General features: G+C 35.2%; 1 long non-coding RNA gene across 1 annotated transcript; it reads left to right on the top strand.

Annotated features, from left to right (window-relative positions):
• Window positions 1-12,730: 12,730 nt before the first annotated feature.
• Window positions 12,731-14,092, top strand: LOC145107171 (uncharacterized). Its single transcript, XR_013707749.1, has 3 exons — window positions 12,731-13,028; window positions 13,220-13,289; window positions 13,907-14,092. It is a non-coding gene; the product is annotated as an uncharacterized LOC145107171 (long non-coding RNA).
• Window positions 14,093-15,503: the final 1,411 nt, after the last annotated feature.

Here is a 15,503-nt window from a genome sequence, read left to right as displayed (position 1 = left end):
AAAATTTCCAATTTCTTTTTGCATATCTTCGCGGAGTTCACGAATTTGCAAATTAACATCCTCCCTTACTTTCTTCACTTCTTGAACAAAAAGAACATGCCGCTCCTTTGTGACATTCTTCAATTCTTTCACATCACTGGTAAACATTGAATTTTGAGATTTGATCTGAAGTTCATTATTTTTATCATTATAATCAACCTTCTCCAAAATTTGAGATTCAGAGTCTTTAATCATCCCCGATACTTTACTGACAATTCTGGCTTCGAGCATTTTCAACAATGAATCAACCTCCAAACTTGAAACAGATGAACCACCCCCCAGATCAGCTTGAGATTGAATTATCGAATTCAGCTTCTGATTCAAAATTTTAAATTGCTTCATGGTCATCAACATATGATCTGGAAACTGCTCTTCTTCTTCATGAAATTCCAATTCTTCAAACGTGCCTCCAAACCCCTCAGTATCAGTTTTTGTCTCCATAAAAATGGTTTCTTGAACATTCGAAGTCGGTTTGGGTGTGTCAGTGGATTGAGAAGAAAAAATAGAAGTGAATGGTTGATTGATAATGTGTTCGAATGTAGGGGAATCAGTGGTTGATGTAATGGGAATAGTGGATTGTGATAAAGAAACAATACTTTCGAAAGGAGCAGAAGTAGATTGACCTTGATCATCATTTTTCGAACCTCCATCACCCATATGGACATGTGCATCCGTATCAGATACGTTTGCAGGGATGCCTGAAGTTCGTACCGCCTCAGAAAATGATTTGGCAACCGAATCTCCGGGTGGTATGATAACTGTCTGCTCAGGAGTTGAACTTCCTGCGTGAGGAGTTAACTCTGGGATTTCTGGAATTCTTTCATCATCATCTTCTGTTGACTCAGTAGAAATCACGAGTTTTCGGGTCTTCTTCTTCTTCTTCTTTGACAAATGTTTTGCCATATCCTCAGCCCTTCGTTTCTTGGACACCGGAGAAACAGGTGCTGGCACTTCTCTAATTAACACACCTTGATGAGTGATTTGAGGTTTTCGAACCACTTTATGTGTAAGAGACTTGCTTTTATGGGTTGACTTCATTTTGATTCTTCGAAACATACCAGTCTTCGAAGGAATGACTACATGCTCTTGTGTTTCTTCAATAATAGGCTCAATCACTTGAGTCTCATCAACAGACACTTCAACTGGTTCAGGCTTCTTCTTTGGAGATTTCAAAGATTTTGACTCAGTTTCATTCTTCTTCGTCTTCTTGGATTTCTTATCATCTCTTTCAAATAGTATGCCAATTTCGATTGTAGAATCAATGGTCTTCAAATATGCCACCAAAACAAAATTCGAAGGATCAACTCTTTTAAGCATTGCATCAGGAATACGAGCAACTGATGGAAAAACTTCAGCATTATCTGAGACATCCTTCGGATGGTGGTACGATTGAAAAACGGCGTTTTCTTCATCACTGGGTACCAAAATCCCTTCCTTGTTGTAAAAGTATTGCAAAATCAGACTCCATTATCTTGCACACGAAATACCATGAATAGCATTCGTATGTTCTACACCCTTTTGAAATTCCTTCCATAATTGTGTAGAATAATCAACTTGAAGATCATAATAGATTCCAGCAACCATTGCATAAACCTCCATTCTTCCCTTATCAAGACCAACTGTTCGCCCAGTTAAACATCGTAGAAAGATTCCAAATAAGAATTTCCATAGTCGTGGAAGACCAGATTTCTTAAAATCACTGATCTTAGACAATGGAGGCTGATATCCCATCTCATTAAACATGTTAACGATTTGAGGGAATGTGAAAGCAACATATGGAGGTGAATTCGGAATTTCAAGAATTTGACAAAAGAGTTTCTTGGATAACCTGACCTTTTTTTCATTCACCAGATGAAAAGTAATCGTATCAGAAGCTTTGTTGTAAGTAGCAGTAGATCCTGCTTGAGAAAGTCAGGACATTGGAACAGAGAATGAATTGAACATCGCCGTAGACAAAACAGAGTTCTTCAAGGCCACAATTAGCATCTTCAATTCTTCCGGGTATTGAGAAACATCACCCTCCAAGTGATAGTTTGTTGCTTGAATCTTCATTATTGGTAATGAAGAGGCATCTTCAGTGGTATGAGAATCAACATGAGCAGAAGTCGCCATTGTTACGGTTTGAAGATTTGGATGATCAGAGAATTTGGGAATTTTTCTTTTTGATCGCGTAAACTGATAATGAACCCTTGAATCCCCTTTTATATGTAACCCTGAAGTTTGAATTTGAAGCGGGATAGGTAATTAATGATATCCGACGTGGCACCTTGAAAATCGGACAATTACTGCGTAAAAGTAGCCATGCGTCAAAAAGTAGCTGTCACGTCGCCTTGAAAAACGGACAGAATACCATACGTCATTTATAAACAGCATGTCTTGTTATCCCCAAGAATATTGTAACCGTCAGAACCCTTCGAATGGAAGCAAGGCTCTTTCACTTTTGGGATGAAAAGCGAAGTCATATGCCAGAAGTTTGAAATCATCAGCCTGAGTTGGTATTACTCAGAGCCTCAAGGATTTCGTGAGTGCAGTGTTCCAAAGAATGTAGACAAGAAACAAAGATAATAAAAATTTGGGATATTGTGATGTCAAACAATTGACACAAAAGCAGATGAAATCCCGGGCAAAGATTACTTCATTAATCATTAAGAGAAATGATCAATAGCTTGTGTAGGTTCCCGTGAATTACAATCGAATACATGTTGATAAGTATCGAATGGCTTCTTTTATTAAGCTTCGTGGGTAGTTCAAAATTTTCGTTACATGTCAACCTAAACATAAGGTGATAAATTGTAACCGAAATTACTTGTTTGACCAGTGTAGTCAGTGACAAGTTTGCATTGATAAATTTGAAATGACTTTGACATTCGAATGAAACTCACACTGAAATCATATTCAAGAAAAAAAAATTTGTGCTGGATCTTGTTGGGTAACAAACATCATGGGTTTCGAATGTTTGATCAAGACCACTCATTCGAAATGAATATGATTTGGAGTTTCGAATTTTGGTACTGAAACAAAAGTTTCGTGAAAATCTGGAACATTGTTCCCCGTCATTTCCTTAAAAGTATATTGAAAATTGGGTTTCACTTGCATCACGGTCTCATGATGTCAGATCATAAACACAGATTTTTGATATGTCTAAGTCTCGATGGGTTTTATCAGAGACCTCTCGGACATATGTCTTCGTGTGTGATCGTGTAAGAACTTTATAGGTGAAAAAGATTGATATAAGACACGAAAAGTACCTCTGTTATGTTTTGACCAAACAGTAAACTCTTAACTCATTTTGAGAAGAGTCAGGTAGCTCAGAGACTAATGTGAATATAAGCCTGATTGGGAAGAAATTTTCGTATGAAAAATTTCATTAAGGCTTTCGTACACACACATTGAGTCATTGGAGGCTTTGGACAACATGCAGCAGCATGCTTCTAGGGACAACTTAACTAGTTCAAATGATGAAAAATTTATCGATTCATACGAAAAATGTACCTGACCTTAGAACTGTTAGCATAATCCACTCTGTATCGTCAAGATTATCTGCAACAAAATACTAAAAAGAAATAAGAATCAAAATATTTTTGTTGTTTTAATTTTTCGAAAGTAAAGACAAAACAAACGAAAATCTTTTTGGATTTTTGAATTTTCGAAAATTAAATGACAAAACAAACGAAAATCTTTTTGGATTTTTGAATTTTCGAAAACGAAATGACAAAACAAAATAAAATCTTTTTGGATTTTTGAATTTTTGAAAATGAAATGACAAAACAAAATAAAATCTTTTTGGATTTTTGAATTTTCGAAAATGAAATTACAAAACAAAAGAAAATCTTTTTGGATTTTTGAATTTTCGAAAATGAAATAACAAAACAAAAGAAAATCTTTTTGGATTTTTGAATTTTCGAAAATGAAATGACAAAACAAAAGAAAAACTTTTTGGATTTTTAATTTTTCGAAAATGAAAATATATTGTACTTGTTGCAAAAACACGAAATTTTATCATCCCCTGAAAAGTAACAAATGTACGAATTCGAAGGGGTCGAAGCGTTGACTATGAACAGTAACCTCTGAATCAACCCTTAAAATAAGTGACAAATTTACAAATTCGAAGGGGTCGAAGCGTTGACTATGAACGGTAACCTCTGAATGCTGAATGACTTTGCATTGTCTTTTATTCAGCGCTTCTGATTCATTCCTTGTCAACCATCATTCTCCTTTTTCGCATGGAACAGAATTTCCATCAATCATTCCAAGCCCTTCTATAATTTTCACAAGAGATTTTTCATCTAAAGGTTTCGTGAAAATATCAGCTAACTGATCAGTTGTTTTCACGAAATGCACTTCAATATTTCCGTCCTCCACGTGATCTTTGATGAAATGATAACGAAGTGCTATATGTTTAGTCTTCGAATGCTGCACAGGATTATGACAGATTCTTATTGCACTTTGAGAATCACAATATAATGGAATCTTTTTCATATTGATTGCATAATCACGCAATTGACTTTGAATCCATATAATTTGTGAAGTGCAAGCAGCAGCAGCCACATATTCTGCTTCAGCTGTTGAGATTGAGACACATGTTTGCTTTTTCGACTGCCAGCTCACCAATTTGCCATCGAGAAATTGACATCCACCACTTGTGCTTTTCCTATCAAGATTACAACCACCCAAGTCTGCATCCGAATATGCTTGTACAAAGAACCCAGTGTTCGAAGGATACCACAATCCTAACGAAATTGTTCCATTAAGATAACGAAATATATTCTTCACAGCAGTGAGATGTGGTTCTCGTGGATTTGACTGATACCTAGCACAATTACACACATAAAAAATGATATCAGGTCTACTTGTTGTAAGATAAAGTAATGAACCAATCATGCTCCTGTAAAGAGTTAGGTCAACTGCAGGTTTATCTAACGAAGGTGTCAACTTTATGCCAGTTGCCATAGGAACTCGTAACTTTGTACTATTCGTCAATCCAAACTTCTCTAGCAGATTTTTCGTGTATTTTTCCTGATTAATAAAAATCCCTTCTCTGTTTTGACGAATATTCAGTCCAAGAAAGTTATTGATTTTTCCCATCATGCTCATTTCAAACTTGCTTTTCCTCAGATCTTCGAATTCTTTAGACAAGGCAGGGTCAGTTGAGCCAAAAATAATATCATCAACATAAATTTGAACAAGCATTAGATGATTCCCAACTTTCTTTCGAAACAATGTGGGGTCAACCGATCCTTGTTTAAATTTAGATTGTTTTAAAAATGAGGTAAGAGTTGCATACCATGCTCGTGGAGCTTGTTTTAAGCCATAAAGTGCCTTATCTAAAATATAAACATGATCAGGAAATTCTTCGTTAATAAAACCTGGGGGTTGTTCCACGTAAACTGTTTCTTTAAGTTCTCCATTTAAAAATGCACACTTCACGTCCATTTGATAAACATCAAAATCTTTGTGAGCTGCATAAGCCAGAAATATACGAACAACCTCGAGTCTTGCGACAGGGGCAAAAGTTTCTTCATAGTCGATTCCTTCTTGTTGTGAATATCCTTTAACAATAAGTCTGGCTTTGTTTCGAACAATGTTTCCATCTTTGTCGGTTTTATTTTTGAAAATCCATTTTAACCCGACAATCGAAACATTTTCAGGTTTAGGAATTAATCTCCAAACCTTGTTTCGTTCAAATTCAGACAATTCAGATTGCATTGCAACAACCCAATCTGAGTGTTCCATTGCATTCTTAACTATTTTTGGTTCAATTTTAGAGATGAAAACATTGAACATGCAAAATTCTTGATGAGTATTCAATACCTCATTCTTTGCACGAATTTGAGCTCTTGTTAAAACTTCCTCTTGTGGATTCCCAATTACTTGATCCTTCGGATGATCTCTTGTCCACTTTTCCATTGGCGGATATGCAGGATCAAATTCCAAAGGTGCATCTTCGTACATATCATCATTCTCTGAACCTGCAATCGAACAAGCATCATCAAAATCATTATTATTCTCAATATTTTCTAAATGCTCCCCCTCAACATCAACATTCATTCTTTCATTCTCCCCCTCGAAAGAATGCTCTCCCTCAACTATAGTATTCGAATCCAAGTGCTCCCCCTCCACTGGATTGTTTTGCATACTTTCGCCTTTCTCTGGAGAAGTTGATGTTGAATCGTGAGTAAGCTTCGTTAGTTCAGAAATATGATTACCATTTGCATTTATTTCAGCATTAACAACATGATCTGAAATTCCAAAAATTAAATCATAATCAATATCTAAGGTTTGTGAAGATTCAGATTCATCTTGTATGTTTTTAAGAATAGGATTATTTTCAAACTGCAATGTAGTTTGTTTAATGTAGTAATCATCAAATGTAAGATTAAAAGTTTCTTCAACTTTTCGTGTTCTTTTGTTCAACACACGATATGCGACTGAATTATGCGAATATCCCAAGAAAATCCTTTCATCTGCTTTAGCTTGAAATTTCGTAAGATTATCCTTGAGATTCATAATGAAGCACCTGCATCCGAAAACATGAAAAAAATTTATGTTAGGTTTTCGATTGTTGAGAATTTCATATGGAGTAATGTTAAAACGACGATGAATGAAATATTTGTTTTGAGTGAAACATGCGGTGGATACTGCTTCAGCCCAAAGGTATTGTGGAAGATTCGCATATGCCAACATAGTCCTTGCCACTTCGCATAGAGACCTATTTCTTCGTTCAACAACACCATTTTGTTGTGGTGTGTATGGAGATGAAAAGTTATGCGAAATTCCTTTGTCCACCAAAAATGAATCAAGGATATTGTTCTTAAATTCAGTTCCATGATCACTCTTAATTTTTCGAACAATCTTCTTCAATGTTGTTTCCATCTTTTTGATAAAGTCAATCATGATTTGTGCAACTTCGGATTTAAGCCTGAGAAAATAAACCCACGTAAATCTGGAAAAGTCATCAACAATAACCAGAATGTACCTTTTCTTGTTGAGAGTTGAAACAGTTGAAGGACCACACAAATCAATATGTAAGAGCTCCAAAGGTGCGACGATTTTCGAATAAATCGTAATTGGATGACCTTGTTTATGTTGCTTGCCAACTTCACAAGCTGCACATAAAGAATCATTGTCAAATTTAAGTACAGGTAAACCTCTTACCAGATCTTGTACCACAAGTTTATTGATGTTTCGAAAATTGAGATGAGAAAGTCTTCGATGCCATAGCCAACTTAAGTCTGCTGTTGCTTTCGAAAGAAGACATATAGCAGGTTTCCCTACTATCGGATTGATATCTAAAGTGAACATGTCACCTTTCCTTTTGGATTTCAGTAACACTTCTTTTGTGTTGACATTCGAAATAACACTGCCTTCTTCATTAAAAAGAACTTGATTGCCAGTGCCAACAACAAGTTGAGAAACACTTATCAAGTTATGTTGAAGACCTTCAACATATGCAACACGATTCACTGTGAATTGTCCATTCGTGATCTTCCCATATCCTTTGACTTGACATTTTTTATTGTTCCCAAACTTCACTACTCCAGCATTTTTGAGGCTTCGAAAATCACGTAAATTCTCCTTTTTCCCAGTCATGTGACGAGAGCAACCACTATCAATGTACCACTTGTTATCATATTGCTCGTGACATAGTACCTACAATCAATGGAAAAATTTAGGTACCCAAGGCTTTTTGGGTCCTTGGAAATTAGATTTCAATTTCGAATGAAATGAAGAACTTTTAACCCAATCACAAACTTTGGTTTTGAGACTATCAATTAAGTTTACATCTTCATTTAAAGGAACCGAAACATAAATTTTTGATGGTTTCGAATGTTCACTGACATTACCCTTCGAATTCTGAGTTTGTGAATGAACATTGTTTGCTTTTATTACTGGTTTCCAAGCTTTGACTGAAATGTTCGAATCCTTAGAAGATGAACTGCCATTTGATGAAGTATTCACATACTTCTCATATGCTTCGTGAATTTGCTCCTTTGAAAATGTATTCGACTGATACATCTTTCCTTTACCTTCAAGCCAATGATCAATGTTCTTCCTTGAAGTCATTCCTTTTTCACGTGAAGTTTTCATAGTTTCTTTCTTCGTATGATTAGGAAAATTTGGCTTTTGAGGAACAAAATCAACTTTTGGATTTGTTAGAAAAGATTGAGCATATGATGTATCAACTGTTGATTTAAAATGTTGACTTTGAAAGAATTTTTGATTTGGATTTGATTTATTTGAAAATGTTCTTGAATTGTTAGTTTCTGAAACTTTCGAAAATCTTGATTGTTTATTCACTCCAGACCTTGAATGATTTGATTGTGATGAACGTTGAGGTTTTGTTGAAAAAGAGGAATTTTTAGCTTTGAAAACATTTTTGGGTGATTGTGATTCAGACATCTTTTGAGACTCAACATTTTGCCAAAATATTTTATTTCTTGCTTGTCTTTTTGAAATGTTGTTTTCCTTCGAAAATTTGTCAATTTGATCTTTAAATTCCTTAGAGTTTAGTTTGACAACTTTTTCACTTTCCTTTTCAACTTGTTTTGAATTCTCTTTTTCAATTTTTGATTTTTCAACCCATTTTCTTTGTGGTTTTTGACGTTGGAACACATACGAATTCTTTGTTAAGTTGTTTTCAACTGTGCTTTGATTTGAGAAAAAACCTTCATCAGTTGTTTTTGAATTATCCTCCTCAACTAACTTCTTTAATTCTGGTTTGATATTCTCAACATTTCCAGTAGTTACGAAAACTTGATTTGGAAAAATGACATCATCTGTACATTTGAAATTTGGATAAACCACTGTATTCGTTTCAAGATAGTGTTCATCTTTTTCATTCATTACTTTTTCGAACTTTTGTGTATCACCATATACTTGATCAACCACTATTCGAGGAGTTTCTTCTTCCTTTGAAGATTTCTTTTCCTTCGAAATTTTCTCTTCATCTTCATCATCACTATCATCAGTTTGACCGTCTTTGAGATCCACGAAGTTCATATCACAAACTTTCGAAGTTGAAGGTATATCAGTTTCATTTTCAACCATCAAATCCTTAACTTTTTCTTTCCCTTTAGATGTTGATGCAACATTAACAACAGACAACTGAGAACAATCAACATCTTCAAGTTCACTAATTTCACTAATATTGTCATAATTATCTTCAATATCAGCAAAATTAGATTGCGAATCAGATGTTGAATTCTCAGTCTTTTTCAAAATTTGAATTTGTTCAGATTTAGTCAAAGTATCATTCACGATGTTAACTAATTCATTCGCATCAAGACATTCATCAATTTTGACAATTCCATATTTATATTTATCATCAGGAACTTTGTCAAAATCAGCTATTATTTTCTCACAATCATACGAAATATTATCTACCTTAGCTCTTTCGAATGATAGAAAAGGTAGTAATTTTCTATGTTGCTCTTTACTTATGTCACATGAATGATGTAAATCAGTTAATTTGCCATAAAGTCTTTTAGCAGAATTACAATAAATGTTTCTTTGTGCTAACAAAAGTTTGACTTCACTCGTTAAAGTATCCCTATCACACATACTATTTGTTATTTGTAATTCCAAACATTCAATTTTGCATATTTTCAAGTCTAATCTCTTTTTGGTCTCTAATAACTCCATGGACAATTTGTTGGCCTCATTGCTAGCAGACACAACAATTGAATCAAAATAAGTAACCGTCTCATCAAAAGATATTAGTTCAGAATCATAAGCATGTGTAGGAATATTAAAAGATTCGAGAATTTTACGTACCTTTGTTGTCATTGGAGATTTGTCTGCCGTTTTGGATACGAAGCATCGTCCTTTCACTTCGAATTTCTCATCATCTGAGTCCTCCTCCATTTTCGCATACATCACTCCATGTGTTGGATTTCTCATTTCTTCATCGTCTGATCCGGATGACCAGATTTGATAAGTTCCATCTTCATCCTCATGTTCACCCTTTGCAACCAATGACAAATTCTTGGCTTTGGCACGAACCTCCTCAAGCCTCTCTGCATAATACGCCTCATCCTTGACTTTATTCTTCCTCTCATCCTTCTTCCGAAGCATACAATCATTCGCAAGATGATTAGCATTGTTGCAATAATGACAATCTCTTCCAGCATCACCTTTCAGCTTTTTCTCAATCTTTCCTTCAGACATTTTCGAATCTTTCTTCTCAACTTTCTTTTTCTCCTCATCAGCAGTTTTACTCACAACACGTCCTTTTACCTCAGCAAGCTTAGTTTTCGGATTGAACGGCTTTTTGAAAAACTTCTTAACACGATTATTCGAGTAAAAAGCTATTGCCTCATCATCCGAATTCATGATGAATCCTTCTTCTTCCTCAGGATCACCATTTTCTGCATCTTTCTCAGATATCTTTGACACAAGTGCCAATGGACCTCCCAAATTTAGCTTCGTCTCTTCAGCAATTTCATTTACCTCAGTTTCGTGTGTTTTCAACTGATTGTACAAATCATTGAGAGTTTACGTATCAAAACTTTGCTGATTCTTCACCATCATACTAACGCTTCTCCATTCTTTTCGAAGACCCATCATAAAGATGAGATTGAATTCCATTGAGGTCCTGGTAATTCCATAGCGATTACAACGATAGATTAACTCATTCAGTCGATCATAGTAGACTTCGATTGTTTCACCTTCTTTTTGTCTGAAATCTTTCAGCTCAACCAAGCACTGTTTGACTGGATTGATTTTCGTCTTCTCACTTCCTTGAAACTTATCTTTCAGACTGTTCCAGATCTCCTTTGCAGTTGTACAACTCCTTATATAGTTGTACACAACTGGAGGTAAAGCTCCTCTCAGTTCCATCATACACCTCTTCTCCAGTTTCTTCAGACGATCAGATTGATTATCAACATCAGAACTTGTAGAAGATGATCCAATTGGTTGAACATTCACTGGAACATTGACATTTCCAGTGATACATGACCATAATTCTTCATCAAGACCATTCAGATAATCCTGCATACGATCAGCCCACTGATCATAATATTCAGGGATTAACATTGGAATTTTGGTTGATGATCCTAACAGATGAGAAAACGATGTCATCGAATTGAGATTGAAACTCGCCATTGTTGTACGGAAGTTGATTTTGAAAATTCTTAAGAAGATTTGGAAATTTGAAAACAAACTAGTTGAATCAAATCGGAATTGCTAGAAGAACACTCGATTCAACAATTCAAATGCAGAATCAAATCACAGACTAAGATCTAGACAAATTTTTCACGATCAAAAAGTGCGGAAACTTTCGAACCAAAAGTTTGATTCAAAAACTTTTTGAATAGATGAAAATCAGATCACAGATGTGATTCCTGCTCTGATACTAATTGAAGAATCAAAGAATCGAGTATTGAATTAATCAGAGTATGAATTCAAGTAAGAATGCGAGATTGAACACCGGATGTAAATATGATCTTGTTTCAGCTCTATTACGCTTTCGAATGTTTACAGAGTACAATAGACAAGTCTGTAAAAACTCTTATCTAACTCTAGTAAATAACCCTATTTATCGGGAACCGGAAGCGTACAAAAAATATACTAAGGCATAGACATTTAAGTTTCGAATAAAAGCGCCCTAGTAAAATACATTACAAAATATTCGAAGAGTTCAAAATACATTTCGACTAATTACAACAATTCGACCCTTACAAAAAGTATGATCGATTGTGGATGTTTGAATAATCCAATTATTCGGGAAGTAAAACATGCAAAATGAAACACAATAATAACCTAATTAACTATGGTCTCAAAACTATTGAATACAAATAAAACTCTTATTATTTAATCACCATATTAACTAGACTTTATTTATTGTATAATGTTTCGAGTAATCAACTAAACACTTGAATTAAACATTAGTCATGCCATGTTCTAAACATGCATACTATGTGTAACGCCCGGGTTTCGGGGCTAAGCATTTTTAGACGATGTAATAGTCTAGATCAACTATTGTAACTCTTTTGATGTAATAAAAAATGAAATATTTGAGTATTTTGTGAATTTATGTGCTTATTATTTAATTATAAATGTATAATTAATAAAAAATAAAAATAAGCGTCAAAATTAAAGTATGAGATAAGCCCGATATCTTTACATAAAGTTGTAGTGGTCAAAACAAGGATTCCGGAGATATAAAGAACGCCGAAATCCGAGTTATAACGAAGAAGTTATGACCCGACGAAGTTTCACGACGGAACCGGCACGATACCGGGAAGCGTGAATAGTGAATTTATGATAAAACGAGTTTTTAGCCGACACGACCTAAACGAGAATCGAAGAGCTCTTTAATTGTGGCGTAACAATAAAAAGACAGACGAAAACGGACGTCGGATGAAGAAGTTATGAATTTTTAACGGACCAATCCTGTCCCGGCCTGTTAAAAATATAACTTTTAAAATAAATTCAAAATTAGCCAACGGAGTCTAAACGAAAGTTGTAGATTACGTTCCCACCTTCGCGTGGATATAAATAACGTCAAAAACGGAGCTCGTATGCGAGAGTTATGATTTTTCTAAGACGGGAGGCCGATACGCGATATTGGGTGACATGGCACCACCAGAAATTGGACATGTGGCACCACCAGAAATTGGACACATGGCACCACCAGAAATTGGACATGTGACACCACCAGAAATTGGACACATGGCACCACCAGAAATTGGACATGTGACACCACCAGAATTTGGACAAGTGGCACCACCAGAAGGCCACCACATGCCCCAACTCACTATAAATAGAAGTGCTGGGTTCTCTCATTTCTTACACCTTTCCTCTTCCACTTTCTCTCTCTAAACTCTCTCTCTAAGATCCCTTGAGCCCCTAAAGTCTAGGTAAACCCCCTAGCACCCGAAGGAAGTCCCGAGGCTCCCGGAGTCTCGAGAAAAGAACCTTTCGGCTCGGAAACGCTGCTCCAGCGAAGCCCGGTTTTGAGAAAAAAAAAACCCGCTGTAAGTAAGGTACGCCTACGAAATTTTAATATAACTTTTAAATAATTATAATAATGTTATTAGGTCCTTAAAATAATTATTTGGGCTATTATTATTTATATATTGAGTGTTATTTAACGCTTGTATAATAATAATAATAGCCAGACTATTAATTAGTCGCGGTTAACATTAAAACTAAACGCTAGTGGTATTAATACTAGGTTTTGATCAAGGAAAAATTGTTTTGAGATAACGGAGTGCTGTTCGAGTACCGAGTCACCACCTAATCAGGTGAGTGCATAGTTACTTTCATCTTACACGTAGATATGAAGCATTTTATATTAATTACGTGCTATGTGTGCATATTATCTGAATACTTGCTGCCTATACTGATGAAAGATTTTTATACATGTTTTAAATAATTTAAACTGTATATATGTATTTTATATCTACAAAAAAATGTTGGGGTAAAACATGGGTAGATGTAATAAGACGATGTGTGATAAAATGATGAGAGGCCTCGATGTTGTTGTTGTTGATTCTGTCATCTAGCGGAGTATGGATGACGACCACAGACTCTTCTAGACAGTCCAGTGGAACGCTAGCAGGCTCGCAACCTGTAGGTGTTTGTGAACGATGTGTTCACCGGTGTACTCCATCCCCCTCATGGTTGCCTTTAGGACATTTATTGCTGAGGAAATCCCTCGGCAGTAGTGTCCATCCCGATATTGATCCTTAGTCTAGGTCCCTTATGATAGGTGTTTTAGGGACGTAATGTGAGGATAACGGGAACGGGTAATCGGGTTATTGTTGATTGATGAAATTAATAAACTTATTTATTGTGGGTTGAAAACCCTATGTGCTCACCAGGCTCCCAAGCCTGACCCACTCAGTTTCTTGTATTACAGGTAGTGGCGCACAAGCATAGATATGATGTTTGGGATGAGAGATTATGAATAAATGTAGTAAGGCTATATTGTACTGTTTATGCTTTTGATCTGTATCGAACATGACATCCCGATGTTTTTAATGAAATACATTTCTACGGAAATGCTTTGATAAGTCTTTATCATAATTTTATTTTGGGAACAAATTCCGCAACACTTTTATTTAAAATGTTACTCTGATTTTTAAACAAAGCATAAACAAAATCGGTCTTTTCTGGCCGTGAAGATGGGGATGTCACACTATGTTTCTCTATGGTCCTTCCTTTGTGAGAAGATCGATTGGACATTATTCCAATGATTCTCATTTCACAATTTTAAATTATCGTTACCACTTAATGTGTTAGAGTTCCAACTTTAAATGCATTGTCATTTTGTGATGTCGAAGCTTCAAAGTCACAGAGACTGAGCCAACGATATTACAGAATGTTCCATTTGGAACTTTGTTACAAAAACAATTCCAAAGTAAAGAAGATTCAAATTCAAGGCATGTTCCTTGAACACCTTCCTTTCATTAAAGTTTCTAACTCACAAGTATATTCTAATCATCAACTCCCATTATGGAAACATTTCCATATTCCCATATGACCATCAATTCTGAACAGAAGTTACCTCCACTCAGAATTATGTCAATATGGTTCGTCCAAATTAATAATATACTTCCAACTGTCCACAAGTAACCAATTCTTTGGTATAACCTCAGAATGTTCTTGACAGTTGTTTAACAACTTTAGTCACATCAAGTTCTAGTCCTTTTTCCTCTCAATGCCCTAGGCATTTGGAAAAATCAGAACAAGTGAATATTATAGCATATGTAATCAATCTTATATCTGAAGCATATGAGATTCGATACATAATGTCTTATGTAAATCCTGATATCAAATCAACCTCTTGCTATAATATTTCCATATATTGAATTTCCTATGTTGAATCATTTCAACACGATATTCATATATGTCCAAAACTTCAATCTAAACTTTTAGATTTGAAATGAAGTATGAGTGCCCTCTCCCCTAAGCTTATCACAGTGAAACAATTCCAAACTTTGCAACTTGCAAATTTGAAAACTTTGTTTCTTATGAATAGTATTTCCAACTTGCAACACTTTAGCATAACAATTATGCTCCCAATAGCACAACCATTATGCTCCCATTTGCATAACAAGTATGCTCCCCTTAGCTTTGACATATACGCAGAAATCAATTGGACTTCTAGAAATCAACATTATTGACTTCCTTACTAAAGTATAGATATCTGGTAAGTGACGCTTCGATAAGTCTTTAGTCAGACTTCTCAAGCTTATACACCTTTATCATATAGCATATGTGTGTGTTTAAACCCTTTCAAAACTTATAGCTATAAGTCCTGAACGTTCAAACTATTTCTTGCCATTTATCACAATTCGAACTATAAAAAGGGATGCCATAATCATATGCGAATTTGAGAACACAATTATCACAACTGCTAACTATAATGATATTAATCAGATTTAAAATCTACCAGCGATAGTGTTTCCTCATAATCATTTTCATGAATTAGAGCGAAACCTTTTGCCACCTAG

The sequence above is a fragment of the Lactuca virosa genome, chromosome 1, assembly GCF_052849685.1.
Source record: "Lactuca virosa cultivar CGN04683 chromosome 1, Lactuca_virosa_CGN04683_v6, whole genome shotgun sequence".
Taxonomy (NCBI): domain Eukaryota; kingdom Viridiplantae; phylum Streptophyta; class Magnoliopsida; order Asterales; family Asteraceae; genus Lactuca; species Lactuca virosa.
Note: the sequence above shows the minus strand (reverse complement) of the source record. Positions and strands in the feature narration are given on the sequence as shown.